Source organism: Canis lupus, chromosome 4 (assembly GCF_003254725.2).
Source record: "Canis lupus dingo isolate Sandy chromosome 4, ASM325472v2, whole genome shotgun sequence".
In the NCBI taxonomy this organism is placed as follows: Eukaryota; Metazoa; Chordata; class Mammalia; order Carnivora; family Canidae; genus Canis; species Canis lupus.
This window is the reverse complement of record NC_064246.1, coordinates 11,468,233-11,495,507: the sequence shown is the minus strand read 5'-3', so window position 1 is coordinate 11,495,507 and position 27,275 is coordinate 11,468,233. Positions and strand designations below refer to the sequence as shown.

General features: G+C 38.0%; 1 long non-coding RNA gene across 2 annotated transcripts; it reads right to left on the bottom strand.

Moving 5' to 3' along the window:
- Positions 1 to 391: 391 nt before the first annotated feature.
- LOC125754917 (uncharacterized) lies at positions 392 to 26,314 on the bottom strand. Of its 2 annotated transcripts, XR_007410058.1 has the most exons (4): positions 26,188 to 26,314; positions 12,488 to 12,647; positions 10,836 to 10,957; positions 392 to 675 (listed from the first exon to the last, which is right to left on the bottom strand). It is a non-coding gene; the product is annotated as an uncharacterized LOC125754917 (long non-coding RNA). The 2 variants fall into 2 exon arrangements; XR_007410059.1 differs by lacking the exon at positions 12,488 to 12,647 and having other exon boundaries at positions 26,188 to 26,275.
- Between the last annotated feature and the right edge of the window lie 961 nt (positions 26,315 to 27,275).

Genomic DNA, 27,275 nt, shown 5'->3' with positions numbered 1-27,275 from the left:
TATTCAAATTTCCCATGCAATGGATTAGATAGTAGCATGACTAAGTTGAAGGACCAGTGAGCTAAAATACCTCTTGTATGTTTCATATTCTGGAATATTAATAAAGTAGAAAATCAAAATGACAGCAATTTAGGGCTTCTCATGTCCCCTTATTATAGGCTCATTTCTGTGGGTGAAATTTCAGACAAAGAAAAGAGTGATAATGGAAAAGAACACAGCAGGGGAAACAAGAATGACAAAAGGAACAAAAATGAATAGAAGCAAAATCAAAGGGTCAGCATCAAAATACTCCATCTCCACAAAACAATGCTTATTATAGGCTCCTCTCTTAGCACAATCCCCAGCTGAGCTATTGGGCTGTTATATCAAAAACTGGCAATCTTTGCTGAAATGCATCATTCACTGTTTATTGCCAGTTGGAAAGAAAGTTACAGTTTACAGTTTAGAACATTCTAGCTTGATGTGACTTTCCCTTGCCATCTTAGAGTGAGTTTCCCAGAACTACAGAATCTCTGCTTCTCACCACCATTTTTGGACCTGCTCAGTATAGCTGAGAATGCCTTGTCCATAGAAGTCAGCTGGTGAGCTGGAGAAAAAGTTCTGCTCCACACTGAGGGGCCATAATGGAGCAAGACTGGGGCAGCCCAGAAGTGGCAAAGTGGAGTCCACTTGGAGCTGAAATGTAGAAAGAAGAAAAACAAAGAGGATGATAAATTCCATCTGACGCTAAAGGAAAACCTTGTGTTAATCAGGTTTCTTTATAATGCCAGTGACAATACCCAAACTCAAACATGTAAGCAACAAGGAAACTTGATTGACTCACATAATTCAAAAGTCAAAATCAGGAACACTTAGAGCAGATGTCCAAATGATTGCTTTGGACTCTCTCCATGTGCTGGCTAGCTTTCCCACATTGCTGTACTTGTGGGCAGTGTCCCCCCTGTGACAGCAAAGACAACCATAAGCAGCTGACGTCTAAAACTTCTTACTAAAACTGACTTCAGTTTCAAAACCTCATCCAGAGGCGTTTACCTCCTCAGTAATTCCAGCAGTTTTGTGACCAGGCCTGGGCCATATGCCAGCAATGGATATGGACAATTCTCTAAAGGGAAACAGATTCTGTTACCACAAGCAGAAGAGATGAAATTGGGGCAGGTAAAAACCAACAAAACAACTTAACTGCTATGCCCTTTGAATGATCTGATTATCAACTAGAAGCAGACATTTCATGATCAGAGATAGTCCTTTATTCTCATTTGCACATTGACTCATAATCTATTATTTTTCCTTAGGAAAACGTCAAAGACACCATGATACATTATAATGTACCTGAGTGCTGTGCCGTTTTGAAGCTCAGAATACCAGTAAAATGAAAAGTTCTTCCTGTGAGTTCACTGACATGGGGTACTTTAACACCCACGCTAAATCAAGCAGCAGGCTTCCATAGCTCTGAAGTAAAGCAAGGATGTGTCAGCCAATTTCCTGACAGGAATTGATAGCTTCGAGTAGGGACCTCCTGCTCTTTTTCCTTGTAAAAGCGCCTTCATATTTCTGACCTCTTTCACATTTCTTCCCATCTTGCTGACCAGATGGGAACCATTATTTAGAATAGTGGTTGGCCGACTAGAATAGGAACCATTATTCAGAATAATATACCATTATTTAGATTAGTGATTCCCAACTGTTTTAAAAATGAGAACTCCTTTTACACATAAGAGTGCATACATGTCAGATAGTGGTTGAATGTCTTGTCTATATTCATATATTGACTAATAAAATACATAATAGCAAATAAATTTAGTAAAATTAACATTAGTGAAACAAACTATATCATATTAATTGTAATAGCACCTATTTACATGTGAAAAAAGTGCATGTATGTGTAAGGGTACTATTTATTTAGTATATATAGGGATGCAGAGGTCTCTTGAAATAATTTCATAGACCTGTTCTATAATAGGCTCAAAGTATTGGTGACAGATGACTTAGATAGATTCTTTTTGTAGTTCTGATGTTTGTTTTAACTCAAAAGGCTGGGACACCTGGGTGGCTTAGCAGTGGAGTGGCTGCCTTCGGCTCAAGGAGTGATCCCAGAGTCCCCAGATCAAGTCCCACATTGGGCTCCCTGCATGGAGCCTGCTTCCCCCTCTGCCTATGTCTCTGCCTTCCCCGCCCCCTCACGCATGTGCACAACAACCATAAATAATAAATGAATAAATAAATAAAATTTATAAAGAATAAATAAATAAAATCCCATGAATAAATAAAATCTTAAAAAAAAAAAAAAACTCAAAAGGCCAGTATCTCAGAATGCTGCATTCAGCTTCTCCCATTCCTTTGTTTCTGTTTCCTTTAAACAACTAGCTCAAACTCCAGTTTCAAGAGAAAGAGAACTAACCAGCAGCCAAGGGAGTTGACATGAGACTCATTGCCAAGATGGTGGATGAACACAGACTCAAGACACTGAAAATAAAAGTGACTGACTCTAAGACACATACTCCAGGTTGAAGGCATCCATTAGAATAGAAAAATGGGAAGTGTTGGTTTAAGGCCTTTCTTTCAAAGAATGATGATAAATCTCATCAGAGGCATAACCCTTCGCTTTCAATCAGGATACAAAACTAGCAAAGAAACATGTTTACCAAAAGGGAAATTTGTTTAAAAAGTACAGATTTAATATGAAGATAATTTTTGAGGGTGTATATTCAACATTGTAGCTGACAACTGCATTTGGATTTTATTACACACACTCTATGTACCACTCATCACTGTCATGCTCTGATGAGCTCCTAATCTTCCTCCTAAATCCTTTCTCCCACCTCATAGAAGAGGCACAGTGGTGATGAGTGAAGTACTCAGAGGGAAGGTACTCAAGCCTATAACCCTGGACCACAGAATTTCCTCTGAACTTTGGGAGAAAAACTGAAAATAGGAAAAAAATAAGAGAAATTTAATTTTGAATTGGGTCTCAAAATCACACACACTTATGGTTGAGAAGTCCCAGTACTAATTTGCAGACAAATATCTAACATTTGGTAATCAGTCTGTTAATATAAATATGGGTCAAAAATGATACATTCAACTGAAAAATTGTATAAAGAAGACAAACAATTTAAAAATGGAATTAAACTGCATTTCTCATATATAAATAGGTGTCACGGTATTTAAATTATTTCTTTGTTCTCATATAACCTCAGCCATTGGGGGCCATTGATGCCTAAAGTTTTGATGGTTTGGAAGAAAACAAATCAAGCCAAGAAATCCTAGTTCTGCCATTAACCAGTGGTATAACCTGCAGCAAGTCACTCAACTTGTGTAAACTATAGTTTCCTTATTTTTATGGTAATACTATAAATGTGTAAAATAATATTAGTTATTATGACATATTTAATGTAAAATAATTGGCAAAATGAGTGGAACATACTATTAATAAATGTTGGTTTTTATTATAGATTGTGATAGAGAAAGATATCTTACCTATAGCCTTAGCAATAATCTGATACTCCTATTCCCATACCAACTAATAAAAGAACTTAGTTTTTTTCTGCTCAGATTCTTCTGTTCCCCTTCCCTTATGCTTTAAGAGAATTTTGCCAAACTAGTTCCTAACCCTTTTTTGTAATAATAGGCAGAACCACATAAACAAAACAAAAGGCAGAAATAAAAACAGCCAGAGAGACTGAGTAGATCTACACACGAGGTGTGGTAGGAGATGAAGGCTACATGTTATATGAGAATAGCCTTTTGGGGTCTGCTAGAGCAGCTTTGGTGCCTGAGGAACTGAGACAGAGGCAAAGGAAGCTTTGAAAAAGTTTTTTACTATGGATTATAAATTGAATCTGCTCTAATGATCTTTAAGAAATGAAAGCAGATGAGCTTTCAGTTGTAATTACTTTGATTTCTGGACTGTGCTTTTTAATGGAGCATTATGTAGAGAGTGGATGATGTGGGCCCCCAGTGTACAGTTAGTTCATGCAGCCACATTTCCTGAATTATCAAGTGGCTCTTCTTTAACAGTGCTGTGACGGGTTTGCCATAACGTGGTGGCTCCTCCTCCTGGCTTCTGTATGTACTGGGTGAACTACAGCTTAACCTTATAGAAGCAAGCATTTATTCTCCCACCAAGCTCTTTTCTACTAACAACTCCCCATAAAATAGCCCTGGCTTCAGCAAAGGAACATGCAATAGTCAATAGTGCAGTTGTAGACACGCAATCATTATTGCCCCTACCCCAGGTCCCAAACTCAGCTCTAGTCAGATGGAGGAAAGTGACTACAGAAGGCAGAATAATATGACTTTTTTCCTCAGACATCAGATTCCTTCCATGACAGTGAAGTAATCGAGTTCAACTCTAGCACCATAGCTTGGGGTTAACTTCCAAAAGATGCAGTTGATATTTCTCTTTGAAAACACACATCAGAGCTCTTTTTTACAGATCTGTTCCGGGTAATTACACTTTTTTGCCAGGGACAGAACATCCACCTGTTAGAGAGCTATTGAACATTGAATTCATATAGTGACTGATATGATACCAGAGCTTACAGGAAGAAGAGATCACTTTCATATATTTCAAATGTACAACTGAACAATCAACACAATTCAAATGTTTCCAGCATTTAAATCACTCCTGCCCTGACTCATCCTTCAAATAGCAGAATTCAAGACTGCTATTATGGTGGCTATTACATCAGCCTCTAAATCACTCTTACATAATCAATTAACCTAACGCATTCAGATATTCAAACACTTTCCACCAATAGCCAATTTCACCATAACCAACACAATTTGTTTTCAATTACCAGCCTCACTAATGGCCTTCTAAAACTAATGCTTAAGGAAGTATTGGAAAGTTTCCTGTGTTGTCTCAGGGCTGTATACATTTTCTACACGGCAGCAAAATGATTTGCTGTTATTACATATTAAGTCATGGGGATTTTATCTTCTCATATAAAATGTGCAAGTCAAACAACCCAAACCACCCTATTCTACACAGGGAACTTCAAGTACTCACTATTTTCCAAACAAATCAGAGAATATATACAGGCTTCTAACACCAAGGACTTTGTGTGTTTATTGTAAACAAGTCAGTGGATAATCATAAAATACTTCTTGGCAGCAGCTAAATCAAGATCAGTGATGGCCAGCCTAAGCCAGTTATAAATTTTATGGAAATTTTTTAAATGAGGCAAAGGAAGGGAGCTTACCAGCATTTTGTTTTTAAGGGTCAATTGAAGAGAGTAGGAGAAAAAGAAGGGAATCTAGGGTACCTGGTATTTGGGAGAGGGACACAGAAAAGAGTGAGTAAAAAGGAAGATAAAAGCGAAACAGAAGCCAAGTAGCTTGAGGCTCATAGAGCTTTTAGCTTAAGGGCAGAAAGTTTCAGTTTGGTTTTGTCCTCAAGGGAAGCCTGCAGGAAGATTTCCTTGCCAATGTGACCTTGGCAAACATGAAGGAGGATCAGAGTTTTGGCACTCTGGTTGAAATATAGGGTAGAAAAGTGGGAGAGAGGTCAGAAATACATTGGACAGAGATAGCAGAGAGCAGAAGAGAAACCGTGCCCCAAAGATAATAATATTATTATGACCAATAGTTCTTTGAACAATCCTGACCACTATGGTATCTTCCTTTAGAAACTGGTTTGAAAACCTCTTTGGTAATAGAACTCCTTTGCCAACCAAGTTGGCATTTCCATTAGAGACTATGAAAATTTATTCTGAATAAGTAAGAGCCTGAACAAGCCAAAGTAAAATCAAGCTGTATTGTTCCAAACTAAATTAGACCTCTTATTAATCCAGTTAGAGGTCACTGGCCAAAGGTAAGCCCAAAATGTTTTTTTTATTTTTTTCAGAATGGTAATTTTTTGAAGGAAAAGAAGTGGAGAAGGGGCAAATGCCCTGAGAACCCGGCCTTCATTTGCATCTGCATAGACAAAACCAGATAGATGGTTGGGAGCCTGGAAAAAGACTTACCACAGGTAATAGGGCTGACAAGTGTCTAGGGAGCTATAGCAAGAAATCCTTAAAGCAAGGACACATGCTAAAGCAACCAATCGCAATAAAAATGAATGAAAAAAATAATAAAAAACCAATCTCGACACAGCAAAAATTCTCCTGACATGAAGCATTAGTGTGCAATTAGTTTGACCTTTGATGCAAAATTGAGCTTTGTTCCTCATGACATTACTACTAGCTTTTATGTTGTTCTCACAGTTTGTTTCTCATCCCTGGTTTTTGCCTTTAGTGATGCCTTTAACTTTATCATCTAAGATCTTGCCTTGTCACTTTCATTGTCTTAAAAAAAAGGGGGCGGGGGGTCAGAAAAACCTTGCCCTTTCTAAATTTTTTTAAATCCACAAGCCCATCTCTGTTACCTAAGGGGCCCTTTTTGAATTTCCTATGATAGGCTTATGAGAGAAAACAGAAAACCTCAGAAGGCCCAGAGTTTCGTTTTATGTTTTATTTAATTATAAAATAAAATAATGGAGTTCCGTTTTCTGTTCTAATTAATTATAAAATAAAGTAATGGAGATTGCTTTCCTAAGGACAAGATTCTAATAATATTTAAGTGTATAAGTCAAAAAAGAAGAGTGTTCAAAACAGTGAATGTTCAAAAAGGTTGGTTAAAAATGGTGTAATGTACCTACTAAGCTGTCGCTTTTCCAGACCTCTGAAAGAAAGGGAAGAGTTCAGAGCTGTTGGAAAAGTATTTATGTCATAAGTAAAAAGTTGGGAAAAATTCAAAAAGAAATTATATCCTTGTTATTTAGCACCTGAAATTTTTCTATTCAAATGAGAGAGAAAGAGAGAGAGAGAGGAGAGAGAAAATAAATAGCTAAATAAAGAGACAATTCAAGCAATTTATCATAATGAATAGCAATCAACTTCCACAAAGAAAATATCATAAAGATATAATTGGACACAGCAAAATCCTTGATATAAGAATTTTAATTTCAGAGTTTACTTGCTTGAATTCAAATTCCCATGCTTCAACAAGAATTATAAATTCTTCGCTCTCCTTCAGACCCCAAGCCTGCGATATAGTTTCTGGTTCAGATTTCTTTCTCTCAGTCTATTAGAAAATAATGAAAATCACTACAGTAGGAACTAAAAAGGTGTTAGGTTTGTGTCTTACATCTTGAACTACCTGTTAACAAATACACTCAATTAGAACTTCTGGTAGAAGTTAACTAGATGAACTTAGACTAATTACCAAGCCCCAGGCTAGTATAAGTGCACACACCCTACAGAGTTGCAGAAGGAACTCACACTTAGACGTGCCTGTACTTGATTTAATATTCTGTTGTCACTGGATCCCACAAATTATGCGATTGATTCTGCCTCAACACTCCTTAGCCTCTGATCTTTATCTGAAAATCAGAATTAGAAGATCTCCAGAATCATTTTGGCTCCAGAGTGTGAGGACACAACCACTTTGGGATCACTTTAGGGAGCACACTGCCACAAGGGCTCTGAGGAAGTTTCTCCAGGATTCCATTTCCAGGACATAGCCTCATACCCTAAATTGGCCACTATTCCTAGATGATAGAAACTGCAGGGTTTAATTAATGCATTGGAGGATTATCCTCTTCTTTCTCTTCTCAATAACCAACTTTTCATTACAGCACCACCATCCAATCATATATTGCCACAAGGATGCGAAAAACAAATCACCCCAAAACTGAGAGGCTTGGAACAATATTCACTATTATTGCTCACAAAGCCACAGCTAGCTGGCCACTCTGCTGATCTTTACTAGGCCTCCCTGGGCATTTCTCTGATTACAGAGGAGATATAGAGAAGGAAAGAATTGGAGTCACTTTTGCCATAAATCATGAATCAGAAGCTCTACTTACTTAAATGCTTTGCCTCAACTACGTTTTATTGTATGACCCCAAGCTAATCACTCAAGGTCTCCCTCTATTGCCTCATCTACCAGCCAGATTACCTCAGAAGCCCTTTATGTTCTAACATCTTTGTAGTCTAAGAAACCTCTCTGTTCCCATTTCAACCATGATTTCCAGCCTTACCATCCTCCACTGGACCAAATACCTATCCTTTTATCCTGCAGGGCCTTTAATCACAGATTAATCAAAGTGATCAATTTAACCTACTTTGATCGCTATAGCTTTGTCAGGCCCTTGAAAACATTAGGTCCAAAAACAAGAGTTCATAATTCTCAGGGAAAGAATTTTAAATTCTCTGCCATGACAGAAACCCTCTTGCTACAATGGAAAAGACAACAAATGATGCATCCCCCAGGTCCAATGTCTGTGGCTCTGTGGCTCCTTTGTCTCTTTAGAGCAGAATCCTTTTTTTATTGGAATGCTCTCTGCACCACCCCCACCCTCCCACTAGACTGCATCATGCACTCATGGCCAAAACACTCTGGCACAGCTCACTGCAAGGCTTTGAACAGGGGCAGCGTTCTCTGAAATAAATGAGAGGGACAGTGTGTTCTTGCCGAAGACTGCAAGGTCCTGTCAGCTTTATATTTGCCAATTTACATGGCTTTTAAAAGACATAACCATAAAATTTCACTCCAGAATTAACTCTGGCCAGTCCGATCTTTGCCCAGCCTGGACAAATTTAATTTATCCAACTGACCAGACAGTAGTTTAATTTTTCTTCCTTGTTGGGATGCCCCTTTGCCCCTCATAACTCATGTTATAGCTCTTTCTCTCAGCTCTCTGATAGGACTCTATATAGACACAGATCTTGTTTTATTTTTCTAAAAAAATCCTAAAGCACAGGAACCATTCCTACAAAGATCTGTAATCTGAACATACAGGCCAGGTAAATGCATCAGGGATGGATCAGTGTGCTGCATGCAGCCTGCTAGGCACATGAAATGGCTCCTTTTTTCAGCTGGTTTAGGAAATTTGGTTTGTATCATTGTTTCTTTAAGCTGAAAACTGCTTCTCATGCTGCCAGATATACCCTTGTTTATACATTCATTTGTGTTTCACTGCCTTCAAAATAAACCTGTCTCTTCAAATCAGGAAATTTTGCACTAAGCCAAAACAATGAAGGGTGATGATAGAGGACCAGCTAGTCTATCTTTCACATGCTGACATGCCCATTTCCTCTTCAGTGGTTTTTGTCATTTTGCTGAATATGTCCATGTTGAGATGAGATTGGAGCAGCACAGTGGGTTCTTTGGTCAGCCCTGAAGGTGGCTTTTGAAGGTCACTGATGTTTGGTCATTGGTCACCTTGCATACCCTCAATCAATGCAGTGCTTTCTCTGTGAGGGCTAATGCTTTATTTCTCCATAAATAAGAACATAGAATTTGTTGGGGCACCTGGGTGGCTCAGTGGTTGAGCGTCTGCCTTTGGCTCAGGTGGTGATACCCAGGTCTTGGGATTGAGTCCCGCATCGGGCTCCCCGCAGTAAGCCTGCTTCTCCCTCTGCCTCTGTCTCTGCCTCTCTCTCTCTCTCTGTCTCTCATGAGTAAATAAATAAAATCTTGAAAAAAAAAAAGAATTTGTTGATGTTCTTGGATCAGGGCCTATTAGAATAGACAATAGAGAGAGTAGGGGTTGGGATGGCAGCTTGACCTAGCCTTACATTTACAAAAGACCTCATATTTTCATTTTTTGTCTTTAAATTCAGTTATATTACAATAATGGAGATATAGAACTGAAAGCAGGCATTAATATTATGCCCCACTCTGCTTTTATTGTATTTTAATGTTTATAAAACTATAATTATCTTTAAAACAGCATACATTGTGGTGTAGTTATTATGGTAAATGTTATAATTTTACCAAGGAAATATTTAAGATACACTGCAAACTTCATCACCTTATTTTGATTTGTGTGTACTTTTTAAATAAACCAGGAGACCCAAAAGTTGGAAGTTGTTGGAGTTTCTCTTAACCTCTGAGAAGCCCTGCTTTGGGCAAATCAATTTTGTTGCTTTGTGTATTACTAACTTCTGCTGAAGAAAACCAATGGAGCTGCAGAAGCCAGAGCACCAAAGTTTTAGATATTCGGAGTGGGACTTGGGGGTGTCCACAAATCAGGTAAAATATAATCAACTGCCTAAATCCTAGAAAGTAGTTGACATCGTCATCTATAAATAAGAATAAGACCAAGGACACAGGGAAGTTTATGAGCTGTCTCTGGATTCCCTTCCACAGAGCACCTTAGCTTCAGGATATGGCATCAATGTCTTGGCCTGACACACAGGCCCTCTATGACCTGGCCCCTGACTACTGTCCAGCGTTTTCTCCTTCTGCTCTTCCACCCACAGCATTTTGTTTGACCATATCACAAGACTGAGCCTCAGTGGCACTGAGGAACACCTCATGTGTTGAATATATGCTGTTCCTCCTGCCTGAAATACACTATCCCCTCAATCCCCACAACTTATTTATCATGAAAACTACTATCCATCCTTCACAAAACAAGTTCAGAAAGAACTCTAGAAGTATCTCTGTCAATTATGAAGTAATAATCTTTGTTTTACTTGATACCTCAGTCATTGTTTTATTCCCAGTTTATAGCAATAATGCATACCGTATGACAGATTCAACAATGAACAAATGAATGAGTAAACAAAGTGGACCAGAAGTCTGTTATAAATGCAGAATCTTGGGGATCTTCCAGACTTAATAAACCAGAATCTGCATTCTGACAAGATCCCCAAGGGATTCAACTGTACACTGATCCACCTTACTCTCTCACTTCTGTAAATGTCTGAAGCATTGATTGTTTGAAGCTTTAGGTTTGGCAATTTTTAATGTACATGCTCTGCATTGTGCCTAACGCACACATGTGAGTACATGACGGTGTATGAATGTGTTTGTGCATGCTCACATACTTCCATTCTTACCTCCTCCCCCAAAGGCCTTGAAGAGACTCTGCTGGCATTCTCTCACCATTCCCTTAGATCCTAGTGCAGGCTATGCCCAGAGTAGATGCCAGGTACAAAGTTACACAAAAAGCCAAGGGCCACTGGAAAAAAAAAAAAGATTTCATAAAACTGCATCACACATGTCTCTACAACAGAACAGCCAATGTCAAACTAATGTTGAAGAAAACTAAGGTGAATTACCTTGCTTCTAGTAAGCGTCAGTAAAATATGAAATCTTAGCAAACAATATTGATAGTTCTCACCAACTGGGCCCCTATTTCCTCTGCTGTCCTTGAAGGGACATCTGGCAGTCCATTAGGATGTGATTTCCTGATTCAGAGTCTATATTTAACTTTACTTAATCTTGTCACGCCTAGAGATTTAGTACTTTTGGTTACTGCTCAACAGCTCATATTTTTCCTTGGGAGACTCAGGAAATGCTTGTCCACCTCATTTTGTCCCACATTCCCTGAATTGCTCACACTTTGCAATTCAATTGCTTCAAGCACTAGTACTAAGTAAAGATATCTGTTAGCTTGTTACTCACTGAACAGGGTAAACCACAACACATTTGCATATGGGCTGACTGATGAGGGGCAACAGAAGCAAGCTAAATCACGTGGGCAATATTTTTTACCTTCCCCAGAAAAATATTTTGTAGGAAGATAAAATCTGCTATGAAAGCACTGGATGGGATCCCTGGGTGGCGCAGTGGTTTGGTGCCTGCCTTTGGCCCAGGGCGCGATCCTGGAGTCCCGGGATCAAATCCCATGTTGGGCTCCCGGTGCATGGAGCCTGCTTCTCTCTCTGCCTGTGTCTCTGCCTCTCTCTCTCTCTCTCTCTCTCTCTCTCTCTGTGTGTGACTATCATAAAAAAAAAAAACACTGGACAAAGGAGGAGCTGGAGGAGAGTGAGAAAAGTGGAGAAAGAATGTTAGCTTTTATGAAGATGCTACTGGTGTGAAGTACTGTGCTTGGCACTTAAAGTGCATTATCTCAGTTAGCTTCATCAACCTAATGAGGTAGGAATCCTAACTCCTAATGCTGATTTTACCTGTGAGGAACACAAGTCTCCCAGGCATTCTCAGATTCACAGAACAGGTTCTGAACCATTTTTTTTCTTCTTTTTAAAACTTTTTGTTGTGGTTTATCCATCATAACCATTTTTTAAGGGTACAGTTCAGTAGTGCTAAGTACATTCACATTGCTGTGCAACAGATTTCCAGAATTTTTCACCTTGCAGGGCTGAAACTCTATACCCATTGAATACCATCTTCCCATTTATTTTTGTAAAGTAGTCAAAGGTGCTTTTTTGCTTATATTTCTCTCCTTTATCCTTCTTCCACTTTCTCTGCCTTCTTCAGATACCATACACTTTAAGCTGCTCTGGTCTCTCACAACACTGAGGAAAGTGACCTGATAATTCTAAGGTCTCATTTTGTTACCTTCCCTGTAAAGTTTGTGAAGCAAACAGTAAAGAATGGATTGCCAATGGAAGAAAATCAGGAGAGTGTGTGCTTCTTGTAATGCTGGAAATGTACCATTTACTTTGCCTGTGTTAAAGGAAACTCCCAATACAGACCATTATTTCATTGAAAAATCAGTCACATGTGTCCAAAATTTGCCACCCACCCACATTCCTGTGGCCAGGACTCCAGTACTTCAGCCTTATGATAGCATCCTTCTGAAGCTCCATGAGGGTAAAATACACATGCCCAGTCCGGGAAACTCCTCCTGGTGGCCATGTCCACTGAGTTGAGGCTGTCTGTCCCTGGCATCAGACATGCATTCCCTAAAGATGAGACGGTGTAAGAAGGCAGGATGTGGCTCAAGATGCAAGTTTGCACATCTTTGAATTTTTCACAGCAACATTGTCTTAGTCTTGTTTTATATAATCTTTACATATGTCTATTTAAATGGATTCTTTATTAGATATTCAGAGAAAGGAAAATATTCACATTGATGTATTAGAAAGCAATCAGGGCCCAGAGAGAGAGAAGCAGTGACATCCCCTCAGAGTCGTCTCTCTCCAGAGTCCTGTGTCACCAGTCCTGTGTCACACATCATGCAGCAATGGGCTCCTCCTGCTAGGCAGCCAGAAATCCCATGCTTCATCTTGTGTGAACACAAAGTGTCATTTTTTTCTGAATTTCATGTCACCATCAATGACAGACTTACTTCTTTCAGATCCTGCAATGTCACTATTTGATCTTAGAGCAGGAGCTTCCTATCATAGTCCAAAAGCCTTGAGGGGATGCTGAGGTAGGCAAACCTAGTGTAAATCCAGCTGTACAAGTAATAGCAGTGACCTTGAGTGAATGGCATAACTTTTCTATACATAGGTTTATGAAATTAGATAAATTGGATGAAGCATATATATTTCATAAATTGCTTAATAAATGTTACCTATTGCTATTTTTATTGTCTTATTATTTACATTTCTAATCATATAGCCAGGGCTAGAACTTAGATTCCCTGATAGTCTCTGAGAATGGTCCTCTGTTCTATTATACTAAGAGACTCTGAATTACAGCCCGTGTGCCAAATCCAGCCAACCACCTGTTTTATAAATCAAGTTTTATTGGAACACATGCATGCCTGTGTGTTGATATATTTAGTCTATGGCTGCTTTTGTGCTATGATGGCAGAATTGAGGAACTATGTGACAGAGACTGTATGGCCCATAAAACCTTAAATATTTACTATCTGGACCTTCACAGAAAGTTTGCTGGCACTGAAGGGATAAAGGATGTTCTAGAATAAGACCAACATAGCAGCAGAAGTAAGTTCTAAGGACAGAGATTTTGACATTATAAAGACTTAGAAATTGCTCAAACTTAGGGGTGAAAAGACAGTGGCTCAGGTCTCATCTTTTGTCTCCATAGCTGAGGAACACCAGGCAAATTTATAATGATAAATTTCTTTCTCTGTAAATGAGATAATAAGAAAACCCAGAGTACATATTAGTAGTGAGGATTAAATTAAATAATTTATATTCAAACCCTGTATAAATATTCAAGGCCTCTACACATTTATTCATTCATTCATGGGACAAGACCCTGGACCATACACAGAGGACTGAGGGTAAGAAAATCATCTCTGGCCTAAATATATAGCTTATCTTCTGGCTTGAAAGACAGGCTACTTGATGCAAGGTGTGTTTCCTAATTAATCCAACTTTTCAGTAACTTTTTAAGATATCCAGTTTCAGTAGGCACTATAGGAAAATGTTTATATTTTAATTCTGCCTTTGGCTCAGCCTGGGTCAGAGATATTAAGTTATACCTGTCAGTATTTAGTTGATTATTTGCTTTTACTCAAACATTGGATCAGCTGAGTCCTTCAAAAGAAACACACTCACAGAATTAGACAAGTTGTCTGGTGAATGTGACACATGCAGAGATGCCCACAGGATGATTTAAGCCTTTGTACATTTACAAAACAAAGTTCAGTCAAGCAAAATGGTGCTCTGTAAGAAAACCCACAGACCAAATACAAATGCACATCAATCTGACATAGAATTATAAAACCTAACTAAGAAAAGAAAGTACATATCATCAGATATTTTTCTGTTACTTTTTGCTTTTTCATTTAGGTAACATTATTTTCTAGAAAATTACAAAGAATAAGCAAAAAATAACTTTGATTTAAAACATTCATCTCTAAATCACATTTCAGCGGAGTGATAAAGAACTGCTTGTTTGTTCTAATTCTAGGCCAGGGTCCCATGACACTTTCATATATCAATTTATCTATAGTAAATATGTATTAAAAAATGAGTCCATCTTTCCTCACTAATTTTATTAATGTTTCTTTTTCTTGATTTTTCACAGCACTATGGAAATACTAATAATGTGTTAAAGATTTATAATCTAGTATAAGAACTACCAGTTTCCCTATTAAGAGGGTATCACTTTCTTAAGAACTAAAAATGCTATCAGATGCTGGTCAGTCTATAGGCGTGTCTCCCAAGTCAGTCATCTGACCATGGTTTTTACGCCCTGTGCACAAAAGGGACATTTAGTATGAAAGCAGTAAATGAAAACTAGAGGCTGTTGTCAAATTGTCAGCCATTGTGCTCATATTAATAACCACTGCAGCTGTCTGAGGCTCAAATTAGCATCTTTGAAACAAGTTAAACACTTCTAGCACTATTTAGAGCCATTCCAAAGAGAACAGCAAAAGTTTATATTGAGATTTTTTGCTAGATGGCCTTTAAAATAAAAATCTCTTCAGAAACCTAAACTACCCTTTTTCTGAGATTCTATTATGAGATTATCTGATCCTCATTTCCAATTAACTAAATATTCCAAAAGCTGGATTCATAGCCCCATTAGTTTATGTTCATATGCTCACATGAACTCATGTAAATTATTATAATTTAAAAATGGAAAAGAGCTTTTCCTAGGTCAGGCACACTTCTCACTTATCAAATACCCCAAATAGAGCAGTATTATTCTTGACTGCTCACTCTGGCACTTGAGGAAAATAATTATATCCAGCACAGACAACAATCCAGGTTGGAGCCAGGTGGCTATATCTCTCTGAATCTCCTGGATTGAGGAATGGACCAGCATCCTTCCAAAGGAACTGTTCCAAATGTACACTAATTGCAGAAAAAAATGAGTCCATCTTGGGATTTGGGAAAACCTATGACTTGATACAGATGAGCTGGCAATGAATAAGTCAGTCATCGTGTCAACTGCCCCAGAGGGGCCTGACAGCACTGATTTCAAGCTATACTGCTCAGATTCTTCAAGTCCCTCTGGGGACTTATATACAGGAAATTTGCTGTGCTAAGCTCCTGAAATAAGCTTTCTATTCTGAACAGTGGTAAGACACAGCCCAATACCTGGGAGCAGATAAATTTACCAAATAAGGAGGGACAGCTAAATATTTTAGTTCAAATGGCAAGTCCATTTACCCTCTGATCATTTCAATCTAACTCTTTAAATCCTAAGCAATTAAGTATGTGCTGTCCCATTATTCCCTTTGGATTTACATTATTGAAAACCCCCAGACCTACTACTAGAATTCAGAAGTCCAGGGTTCTAATCTTGGTTCTGCCCTTATTACCCTGCCTGCCTTATTGGAGGGTATTAGAAGAACAGGTGGGAAATATATCCCCATTCCAGTCATAGCTACACAAATGTCATCCCATCCTTAGAACAATGCTATGAGATAAATTTTATTACACTATTTTTATAGATGAAGAAAATGATCCTTGAAAAATTATGTAACTTGTCTCAAATCATAACAGCCATGACATGAAAAGCTGAGATTTAAATCCAGGCTTTTTCAGTATAAATCTAAGTCTGTTTGCTCCTATATTAAGTTGCTTCTAAATTTACACTAATATTTTAAAGAATCCTAAGACTTAAATGTCTTACATAAATTTAGCAGATGACTTGAATGCTTTCACTTGAGGGGCCCTAACTTTCTTGTGGGAGAGAAGCTTCTATACATTTCCTTGAAACCAAGGGGTGGTGCTCACAGGAGCTGGTCAGTAGAGCAAATGAGAGGGCAGTGCTTCTCCCGTGTGAAATACCCTGGGATTTCAACAAGGTCAGACAGAACAGCAGTGAAGAAGATGGTAATGTCAACTGGTTTGGAGAGCTTCTATCCAGGTTGCAAAGTTCACTGGTAGCTCCACGTCTCTTCATTGAGAAGCCCTGACTTGCTGCAAGGAGAGGCTTGAGAATTTTATGGAACACTAGTGGAAATTTTTTTGAGGAGGACCTTTTCTTGGGACCCCTTAAGTCTTAATATGTAGGAAATCTCCAATTCTTAATAAGTAATGCCAAAAAGATTGCAGTCTAAGACTTTTGAGTAATTCATCCCATAATATATCCCATTCATACCCTTAGATATAACTAAAGTACTTAGTTATATGTTTTCCTCCTTTCTCATACAGTTCAATCATCTTCCTTCTTATTTTCCAACAGACTTTTTTTTAGACTCAATAGCAAAACTCTCTGGTCATAGAGATATATGAGTCAAATAATTCTATCTTGTAGCATGAGTCAATCCCAGAAGCCAGCTTACTCAGCCCTCCGTGTGCATCAGCACAGAGACCCCAATTCAAGTAATGGCTCCCTCACTTCTTAGCAGCTGTTTACAGCCTTATTTTTGAGAAGGGGAAAGCTGCCATGCAAAATGGCTCCTTTCCTTTGTAACATTGGCTCCTCAGCCAAAGTCAGTGAAATGCTTTTCATGTTCTCCCATTTCTGGGAAACTTCCTTTACTTTTGATAAATAAGAAAACAAGATAACTCTGGACCACAACTTGTAGAGTGGAGCTAGAAGGTAATAAAATACCATCCATTCATTCAGAAACATAAGAAATTTACATATTGCATAAAATTAATTCATTTGGACTAAATGGCAAAGGAACTGAAATCCTGTTTCAGGATATCCCCTTTCCCCTCTTCTAAACCCCCTAACCCTATCACATCTCCCTTAAATATAGCAACAAAATCTACAGCGCACATATGAAGATCCCTTTAAAATGAGCTGGTTTAGTAAAATTCTCATGATGCTATAGAAACTATCTTTGAGCACTATTAAGGTAAAGAGAAATCCCCAGGTCTGGCCAGGTATGGGAGGCATGAGGTCTTCTCCTTAGTGAGAATAACATATCTTGATCTAATTTAGAGCCCTTAGCTTCCCCAGCCCTTCTGATTTTGCTATCTGTTGTACCTAGCCTCACTCCCTCCTTAATACCTCTTTTTCTCCTCTCTTCTGTATGAATTTATCTCTAAGATTCTGATTTTAGATCCTGACAACCAGATCCTAAAGGCTATCTTCATTGATAACTTGGAATTACAATCGTCCACTGAAAATGTATCATGCCTACAATTCCCAGTGGAAATAAAAGTTCATTGAGTAAGAACTTAGTCTACTCCTACTCAATGACCAAATAGCAAACTTGTTTCTTTGTTTTGAATATTTACATGACTTAAAAGCAGTTGGATTGAAATCGGACTTGAGGAATTTTCTTACAATAATTTCTTTTCAACAGGAAAAAAAAGATCAAAATGTTCCTAAGAAATCCCAAGAGGCCACTTAGCCTGCCTCTCTAGTATTCTGTGCTTTCTCAAACTGATATTCAGGTACTAGGGACAGAACAAACTGATGGCTCTCTGAAGCCAAATAACTTCTTATGCTCAAATAAATATTCCAGTGTGTGGGGAGGAAGAAGCTCTAAAATGAGCTGTCTTTATGTACTTTGATTGCTATTGTTTTTTCTCTACAAACTGGCCATTTGCTTCCAGGGCATCTGTCTTGTCAGTGTAATTTAATGCCTATCAGTCTGGTGATGGAAAAAGTGATGAGGTGTCACCATCACTTGCTTCTTAACTATACTTTTACCAAGTGAAAGTGCAACTCTAAAAAGAATAATGTATATGTTTGTAAATGAAAAGGTAGGAAAAATGGATCTCAAAACTGTGACCACTGCTGGTCTTATGGGTAAAATCGCTTTAAACAAAATGAAAGCAGCTTTACATAAGGTGTCTGTAGTGGGCTGAACTGTGTCCCCCAAAAAGATATGTTGAAGTGCTAATCCCTGGCACATGTGAATATGACCTTATCTGGAAAGAGGGTCTTTGTAGATGTAATCAAGTTTAGATTTTAATCAAGATTAAATCATATTGATTTAGGATGGGCCTTAAATCCAATGTCTTGTGTCATGGATGAGCTTCATTTCAAGTGACCAACTTAACTAAGTTTACCATCAAAAAATGGGTGCAGTAATAGCTTTGATTTTCATGTAAATCCCCCCCATTTCACAGGGTTGTTTATGCAAAATCCAAGGAGCCTACACAAGTTCTCTGCTCAGTCCAAGCTTCCTTGATTATGCAACCCTCTGTTCCATTATCCTTCCCTAGTCAGCACATGATCCCTATCTGCTCCCTCCCTCCCTGATTGTACTTTAAATGGATCTCCCAATAGATTAGAGCTTTCAATTTTTTTTTAATTTTTATTTATTTATGATAGTCACACAGAGAGAGAGAGAGAGGCAGAGACACAGGCAGAGGGAGAAGCAGGCTCCATGCGTCGGGAGCCCGACATGGGATTCAATCCCGGGTCTCCAGGATCGCGCCCTGGGCCAAAGGCAGGCGCTAAACCGCTGGGCCACCCAGGGATCCCAGATTAGAGCTTTCAGACTTAAAGTGCGCATAAAAATCAACTCAGAAGTTAATAATATGAAAATTTATGGGTCCTGTGCTCAAAGATTCTGGAGTGAGTTTGCAGTAAAGAATTCAGCATTTCCCTTTTAACCTTTCTTCCCCCTTTTTCTTTCATGATTTTCTCTTATCTCTCTACCTTTTTCTCTTTCCCTTCAGCCTAGCCTAATAGGAGACTCAAAATGAGTTTGGAGGATAACAAAAATGAAACTCACAAACACCACATATTTCTATTCATAAGTAGCATTGAACATCCCCCCCAAATTTTATATATATATATATATATATATATATATATATATATATATATGAGCAGAGCAAAGTCCTGAGATTCTTGGATCTAGTTGCACAGGAGAAACATCTGGGGAACATTTAGCATTTACCAATGCCTGGGCCCACCCCAGACCACTTTGATCAGAACCACTGGTGGAAAAGCCAGGGCACTGGTAAATTTTACTAGCACCCCACGTGATTCCCCAGGTAATGGTCAGGCAGGTTAAGAATCCTTGGAGTAATCAAAGGATATATCAGCATAAAAATGGGTTCACCACGTGCCCTTCCGTTCCTCACAAGAATGTTTACAGCGTGGTAACTATGAAAAGCTGCTGAGGAGTAAGAATTCCACCAAGGCTGAGAAACTCTCTGAAAAGAGCTCTCAGGCATTTATCTGCTTCCCCTCCTCCCAATTGTATCAACACCTAGAAGCATTATAAGCAGCCAGAAAGTAAGGATTGTGCTTTCAGCAAGCCATGGGCCCCAGGTCTAATTTTTGGGGCCCTGGTCTTGACATTTTGCTATTCTGTACTGAGGCCATCTCTCTTGCTGTATGTCTGTGTTGACAGATTATACAACCTCTTGTACAACTGGACTTGAGGATTTTCTATTCAAATGTCCTTAAGGATTTTCTAGTAACATTTCTGGCTATGACATACAACTATCTTTTTCATCAGCTCCTTTTTACTCTCAGAGATGTACATTAAAGAGCAGCCACAATCTATTCACTCTGCCTGTCGAAAATTTAACAGATTATGCTTCTAATGAATTATTCTATATTATAACGAATTTAAGTGGAGAGAGAAGTAATCATTCCTAGTCCCTCCCATTTTCCTGAAAACCTGTTGAGATTTTGCCAAAGAGAAGAAAGACCTTAGAGGTGTGAAATGGTCAAAACAGAGCTAATGTTTTAAATTTCTAATGGCTGCACAGTATTTCACTATATACATCTACCAAGTTTATTTAACCAGCACCCTACTGACAGACATATAGGTTGTTTCTTTTTTTGTTTTTTAAGATTTTATTTATTTATTCATCAGGGAGAGAGAGAGAGAGAGAGAGAGAGAGAGAGAGAGTCAGAGACACAGACAGAGGGAGAATCAGGCTCCACGTAGGGAACCCAACGTGAGACTCGATCCCAGGTCTCCAGGATCATGCCCTGAGCCAAAGGAAGATGCTCACCTGCTGAACCACCCAGGGATTCCAAGGTTGTTTCAATCTTTTACCATTATGAACAATTGTGGAATGACTGTTTCTATACTTTCTACAATTATGTACTAGACATATGTGTAGATTGTGGGACAAATTCTTAGAAGTAACATTTCTGAGGTAAAGAGATCTGTATTTATAATTTTGAAAGATACTACAAACTACCTTCCACAGAATTGTGTTCATTATTCTACCACTAATGTCTGAAAAGGATTCCTAGGATTCCTCATAGCCTCATTATTGCAATGCACCATCAAATTAGTTTATCTTTGCCATTCTGGTGAGTAAAGATGGAGTATCACTGTAGTTCTCACTTGCATTTCTTTCATGATCAGTGAGATTGGACATCTTTTCATGTGCTTAAGAAATTTTCCTATGAACTATTTCTTCATGTCTTTCTTGATTTTTTCCATTGAATTTTTTTTTCTCGTACCTACTAGTTAATAAATGAGGAAAATGAGTGTTGCCTATGATGGAGGATGCAAATTCTTTTTTTCAAGTGTCCATTTAACATTATTTTTGCTGTTTTTTTCTTGCAGATTAGAAGATTTATTTCAATAAATAAATTGACAGTTTCTATGATTTCTGCATTTTGTGTCATACCTAGTAAAGCCTTCATCTCCCTGCAAATTAGATAAATGATAGATAGATAGATGATAGATAGATAATAGATAGATAGATAGATAGATAGATCTGCATCTCTATATATTTTTTCTTTTAACACTTCTTATTTCTTTTTTCTTTTTCTATTTTTTAAATGTTTGCTGAACATTTCTTTTTTCCACTGATAAACAATATCACTTTTATCACATGCTAAATTGTATTTGGGTCTATTTTTGGACTGTATTTTAGTCCATTAGTTTGTCTCTCTATTTTAATTACTATCTTTTCATAGTTTGCAATCTGAAAGAATTAGGCCTACCTCATTACTCTTCTATTTGATTATATTTCCTGGTCATTAGTACATCCTTGTTTTTCCATATGAACTTACCATAAACTTATCTAGTTCTTAAAAAAAATCCTAAAGGCATTATGATCACATTATATTAAATGTATTCATTAAAATAAGGGAAATTGATATATTTATGATGAATCTTTCCAAAAACAAGGTATTTTCATTTGTCCAGGTCATATTTTGTATCTTTCATTAAGATTTATAAATATTCTTCACAAAAATCTTGCACATTTCTTGTTTAAGCCTAATTTTTAGTTATTTCATGGGCTTGGAGTCTTTTTATTCTTTGATGTATTGAAAGAGATCACTTCTCTCCTTATAAAATCTAACTTGCTGGGATTTGCATGTATAAAACACTGATTTTTGTATATTAAATTTGCATTCAGCATTCTTATTTTCCAGGAAAGACAAATGGCCTCAAAACATGGCAGTATAAAAAGTCACTAGGGGAAGGAGAAAATGGAAAGACATGTCTACCAACTCAAGAAAAAAAGATTTTTCCTTTCCACCTTGAATCTTAGAAGTATTGTTTTATTTTTTTTGAGGTATTATTTTAGAATCAAGGCAAGGAAATTTGATGGTGATCATATTTGACAAACTGAAAACATAAATTCAAAATCCAAATTCTAAAAGGGTTTAGATAAAATCATAGATTATAGTTCAGTAATCAAAAAAGGTAATGTAAAATGCTTAGCCTTGCATTCAAAGCCTTCCCTTGGAAGCTTCCTGGTCCTCTCATCAACTAATATTCCTCAGAACCCATGTATGACCTCCCATACCAGTCATGAAGGTCTCCATCCTGTGACTATACCCACCACCACTGTTTGCCATGCCCACAAAATTTAACTTCCTTACCATTGCTCATGGTACCATGACTAGAACTTGATTGTGCTGTGTCCTGTCAATTCCAAGTCTTATTTTCTCTTTGAAAATTGACATCTCCTCCATGAAGTAGTCAGGTGCCATCAATGACTATAGTCTTCTCTCTGATATTGCATATTAATGGTGGAATTTGTCTCCAAATAACTGCCATATTTTGGAGTTAGGCATCCAATTTTCAACTTCCAGCTATGCCATTTACTGATTCTGTCATCTTAAGTTCATTAGCTTCTCAGAGCCTTGGTGTTCTCTATATGATGAAGGTAATAATTTGTAACCCGCTTCTCACTCATGGCTATTATCAGGATTAAGTGCACTTTAAAATATTATATAAACTCTGAAGGGGTATCAAAATATCAAATATCAGAGGTAAGGAATCACCTACAGACAAAGACATCACTTTACAAAGAGAAAGAAACAGAGCCCTTTTTCTCTTGCTCTAGGAGGTATTCACAAAGGGGAAAGAAAAAAGAATAGTGTTCTCCTTTTGTGATCCAATGAACAGGGTCAGTCAGAATAGCAGCTAGGCTTGATCACAAGTGCTAGTGCTAAATGATCTTGAATGCCTGCCTGCCCAAATGCTATATTCAGGAGTCTGCACACCTATCTGGATAGAAAGAGCAGAAAGTTATGGTCACAAGAAGGAGAAATGGTAGGATAAATGCCACGTGTCCGCTTCTTGTCCCTCGGCTTTGGGATGCCATCATCGGAAAGTAAGGAGCTGACCTGCTACCACTATTGACCCTATGATTTTTTTTTTCCAGTCTCTCTTTGTCATTAGCCTGTGTCTTAAATCTGATTTGAATTTCACTTGTTCCTTTAATGTCTGAATATATAGGACACTCCCTTAGGGAACTCATTTCAATGGATGCACTTCAGTCATGTCAACAATTATCTATTGTTCTTACACTGTGTAGAACACTCTGTGCTGGGGGCATGGGAAAACCAATAGCATTTATTGAATACCTCCTACATGCCAGGCTTATATCAAGGCACTCCATGAACTTTTCCATTTCACCCAAAAAAAGCTCTGCCCATTTTACAGATGAGGAAACTGAAATTATTCGAGTCAAAAATGTTGCCATGGACTTGCAGAGCTCTTTCATTACAATATAACGTCTAACCCTCAAGGGTCCTCTATCTACTCATCTGCTGCAAATGGAGGAGCTCTTTGACCATTATGTCATCTGACATATAAATCCTCTACCTACTAACAGATTTCACTAACCTGAAATCCTTAAAACCTTCCATTTGGGAGAGTTAATCTTTCTATTGTCTTCACACAAAAGAGACTTTCAATTCAGAGCAAACCTTAGGAACTTTGCAAGATTACCCAATGATCTAAATTTATGCTGCAAGAGCTGCTGTTATTTTATTTACAGCACTCTGGATCTCAATCTCCTTAGTTTCATTACTCCCAATTAAGCTTATGTATGCTCACAAAGCATCATTACATGATTTAATGACAGAGTATTTTGAATTAATTATAAGACGACATTTTATAACATATTCTAGGTAGCTTACTAAAATTGAAGCTGCTTTTTATAGATGCACAAATGAGGGTGGCTGTTATTGGAGTTCCATTTCTGAAAATTATCCCCTACTTTAAGTAAAATGTACATGTTTCTATATGTATGTTTTTAGAATTCCATGATTTTACATGTATTTACTTGCCCTCAGTAAACATTTAACTGGAAAGAGAAGCCTGCATGTCTCTCCTTCATGAACCTGAGTAGCCTGAATCAATTAAAGCATATTCAGACATTTATTAATTACTTTCTTTTTGCTTGTTATTGGTGATGGATGAGGTTAAAGGTAGATCATCATTCCTCAACAGCCACAACTACATTTGAGGTAGGGAGGTTATTAAGGCTCTCAAAAAACAGAGGGATTTATATTTTAGCTGGAGTTAATTCCATGGTGAATCAAGTGAAAAAAATACTCAGCTCTCCCTGAGAAAAATAGCTCTCCCCGAGGCAAATGAGGTTACCATGACCTCTTCCAAAGTACTAAGTAGTTCCTGGAAGTATAATTTCATGTAACATTTTATTATATTTTACTCCCAGAAGTGCTTTTCTCTCAAGACTGTGAAAGCAGGCTTCCCCAGTCCTTCTATTCTCTCCCCTTCAGCCCCATTTCTGGGTCTAACCCTATATTGCAAGTGGTCATTGCTCTCATATTCCCCATCTCCAGCCCCCAGTCTACCTCTATCCCAACCTCCCTTTCCCCCTTTCTGGAACTAGTCCTCTAAGGTTTATTCTGCATCCTAACCCCACAATCAAAACTCACCTGTCCTATATCCTATTCTTTCATGGTTTTCTCTACCAGAAAATCCAATCAACAAAATGCTAAGTATAGATTGCTGATGATAAATCAATGTGTTACAGTTCAACAAATAATTGTAAGTCAAAAAATATACATCAATGATGTGCTAGAGGAAAGCAAAGATGAATGAGAAGTTGCCTTGTTCTTCTTATCAGGTTTTTTAGTTGAAATAACAAAAATGACATCATAAAATGTGATCATCTGCTCAGTCTTAACTTCATATGAATTTGACTCAGGGTGTCTGGGTGGCTCAGATGGTTAAGCATCGCCTTTGGCTCAGGTCATGATCTCAACTTTCTGGGATCAAGCCCAGTATCGGGCTCCCTGCTCAGTGCAGAGTCTGCTTGTCCCTCTTCCTCTGCCCCTCACCCCTGCTTGGGCATGCTTTCTCTCTCTCTCTCTCTCTCTCTCTCTCTCCCTCTTGCTCTGCTTGTGCTCTCTCTCAAATAAATAAAATCTTAAAAAAAAAAAAGAATTTGACTCTCCAAAATTAAATCTTCCTTGAAAGGACAATAGTCAGCTACCAGAGGGTTATTTGAAATAATATGCTGCCAATTCTGAATGTAATTACCAAAAGAGATAGCTGCTATCGTTGGGGGAGCAGAGATTTTGGTACATCTGGATAGATATGGACTCAAATCTAGCCTTGATGGATGGCTAATATTAGCTAACTCAGCAAATGTTTCTACATCTCAGATTCCCCATCTGCGTAATGGGGATAAAATCCCATACCCCATAGATTAAATAGACAAGATTAAATGACAAGTAGAATACTTTATGCAAAGGCAGCATCTTAAATAAGTGTAAAGTTTCCCAAGAGTCAACCTTTTTTTCCCAATCACTTCCTTGTATGTTTATTTACACAATAGAAAGATATATAGATATATATAGATATATAAAAGCTATATATATATATATATATATATGTTATATATATATTTTTTTAACTATGCTTCCTATAGGTGACCAAAGATGCATATGTTGGCAATCTTCCAATCAAAAAATCATTAAGTCTCTTACAGCAGAACAGCTGTTATTCTGTGAAATTCTTTGAACCCATAAATACCAGCACTAGATGGTAACTATAGAACGTCATCTTATAACAATAGAATGCCAGCACTCTAGCTCTCTTCTAGGTGAATCTAGAACTGGGCAGCTCTCTGAATTTAAGTAGAAAGATAGATCAAGGCCATGTTGCTGTAACTTATTTTTTTTAAGGTTTTATTTATTATTCATGAGAGAGAGAGAGGGAGAAGAAGGCTCCATGCATTGGGAGCCTGACGTTGGACTCGACTCCGGGTCTCCAAGATCACGCCCTGGACTGAAGGCGGCGCTAAACCACTGAGCCACCCGGGCTGCCTTGAATAAAGACTTTAGGCTTGGAGCTTTTGGATACATTCTCAATGACCACATGACCATATATGTTAGGTGGGGGGTGACTACTTTTCCAAGGCATTTCAGGACATAGACCTGCTGTGTCATTGTACTATCTAAAGAGCTTACCAGCGATTGGTAGAATCTGGTCGAATGCCGTTTCAGCTCCTTATTATCTAGGAGCAAGTTGTTGAAAATTCTCAAGGCTCAGTTACCACGTTGGGAGAGTAATAATTACATCATGGGTTGTTATGGAAATTGACAAAGTGATTAGGTGGTTAGAGGACAAAATGAACCTGTCGAAAGCAGGAAGTACAACCCTGGCACATAAGAACTCAGAAAATTCTGGCTTCCTTCTATCTAGCCCTAATTTGAGATTCAAGATCTATCTTACCTTAGCCCAGTTAACTTCCATCTGTTGATATAATGCTAAAGGTAGCAGGATATCCCCAGAAAAAATATACAAGGCAACAAAATGTGACCGATTTGGTGATTCTTTCCAACACAGCCTCACCTGACTCACTCCCATAGTTCATTTAAATTTTTGTGTATAGGCCCCCTCCTCAGAGATAATCTTCCCTGACCATCCCATCTAAAGAGCTTCCCTCTATGTCACTCTTTATCTCTTTACTGTTCTTACATTACTTCATAGCATTTATCATTGCCTGAAACAATATTACACATGTATTTATTTATTACTTGCCTCCCCCCAACTAATATGTAGGCTCAGTAATGGCAGAGCATTTGTCCATCTTGTTCACTGCTGTTCTCCCAGCCTCTCATTTAGAATAGTGCCTAGAGAGGACACCTAGGTGGCTCAGTCAGTTACATGTCTGCCTTCGGTTCAGTTCATTGATCCCAGGGTCCTGGGATGGAGCCCCACATTGGGCTCCCTGCTCAGTGTCGAGTCTGCTTCTCCCTTTCCCTCTGTGATCTCTCTCACTTTCAATCTCTATCAAATAAATAAATAAAATCTTAAAAAAAAAAGAATAGTGCCTAGATACACTTGACATGTGCTCAATAACTATTTGTTGAATAAATGAATAAAGGATGTTTCAAATTCCATGGTCTTAATTTTCTTCCCTCACAGCTTTTTTTATAACAAGAACCATCATTTATTAAACATTAACTCTATCCTTTGACACTGTATGGATACTATAATTTAACCTTTTGAACATCCCCTGTGAGACAGGAACAATTATGATTCCCTAATATAG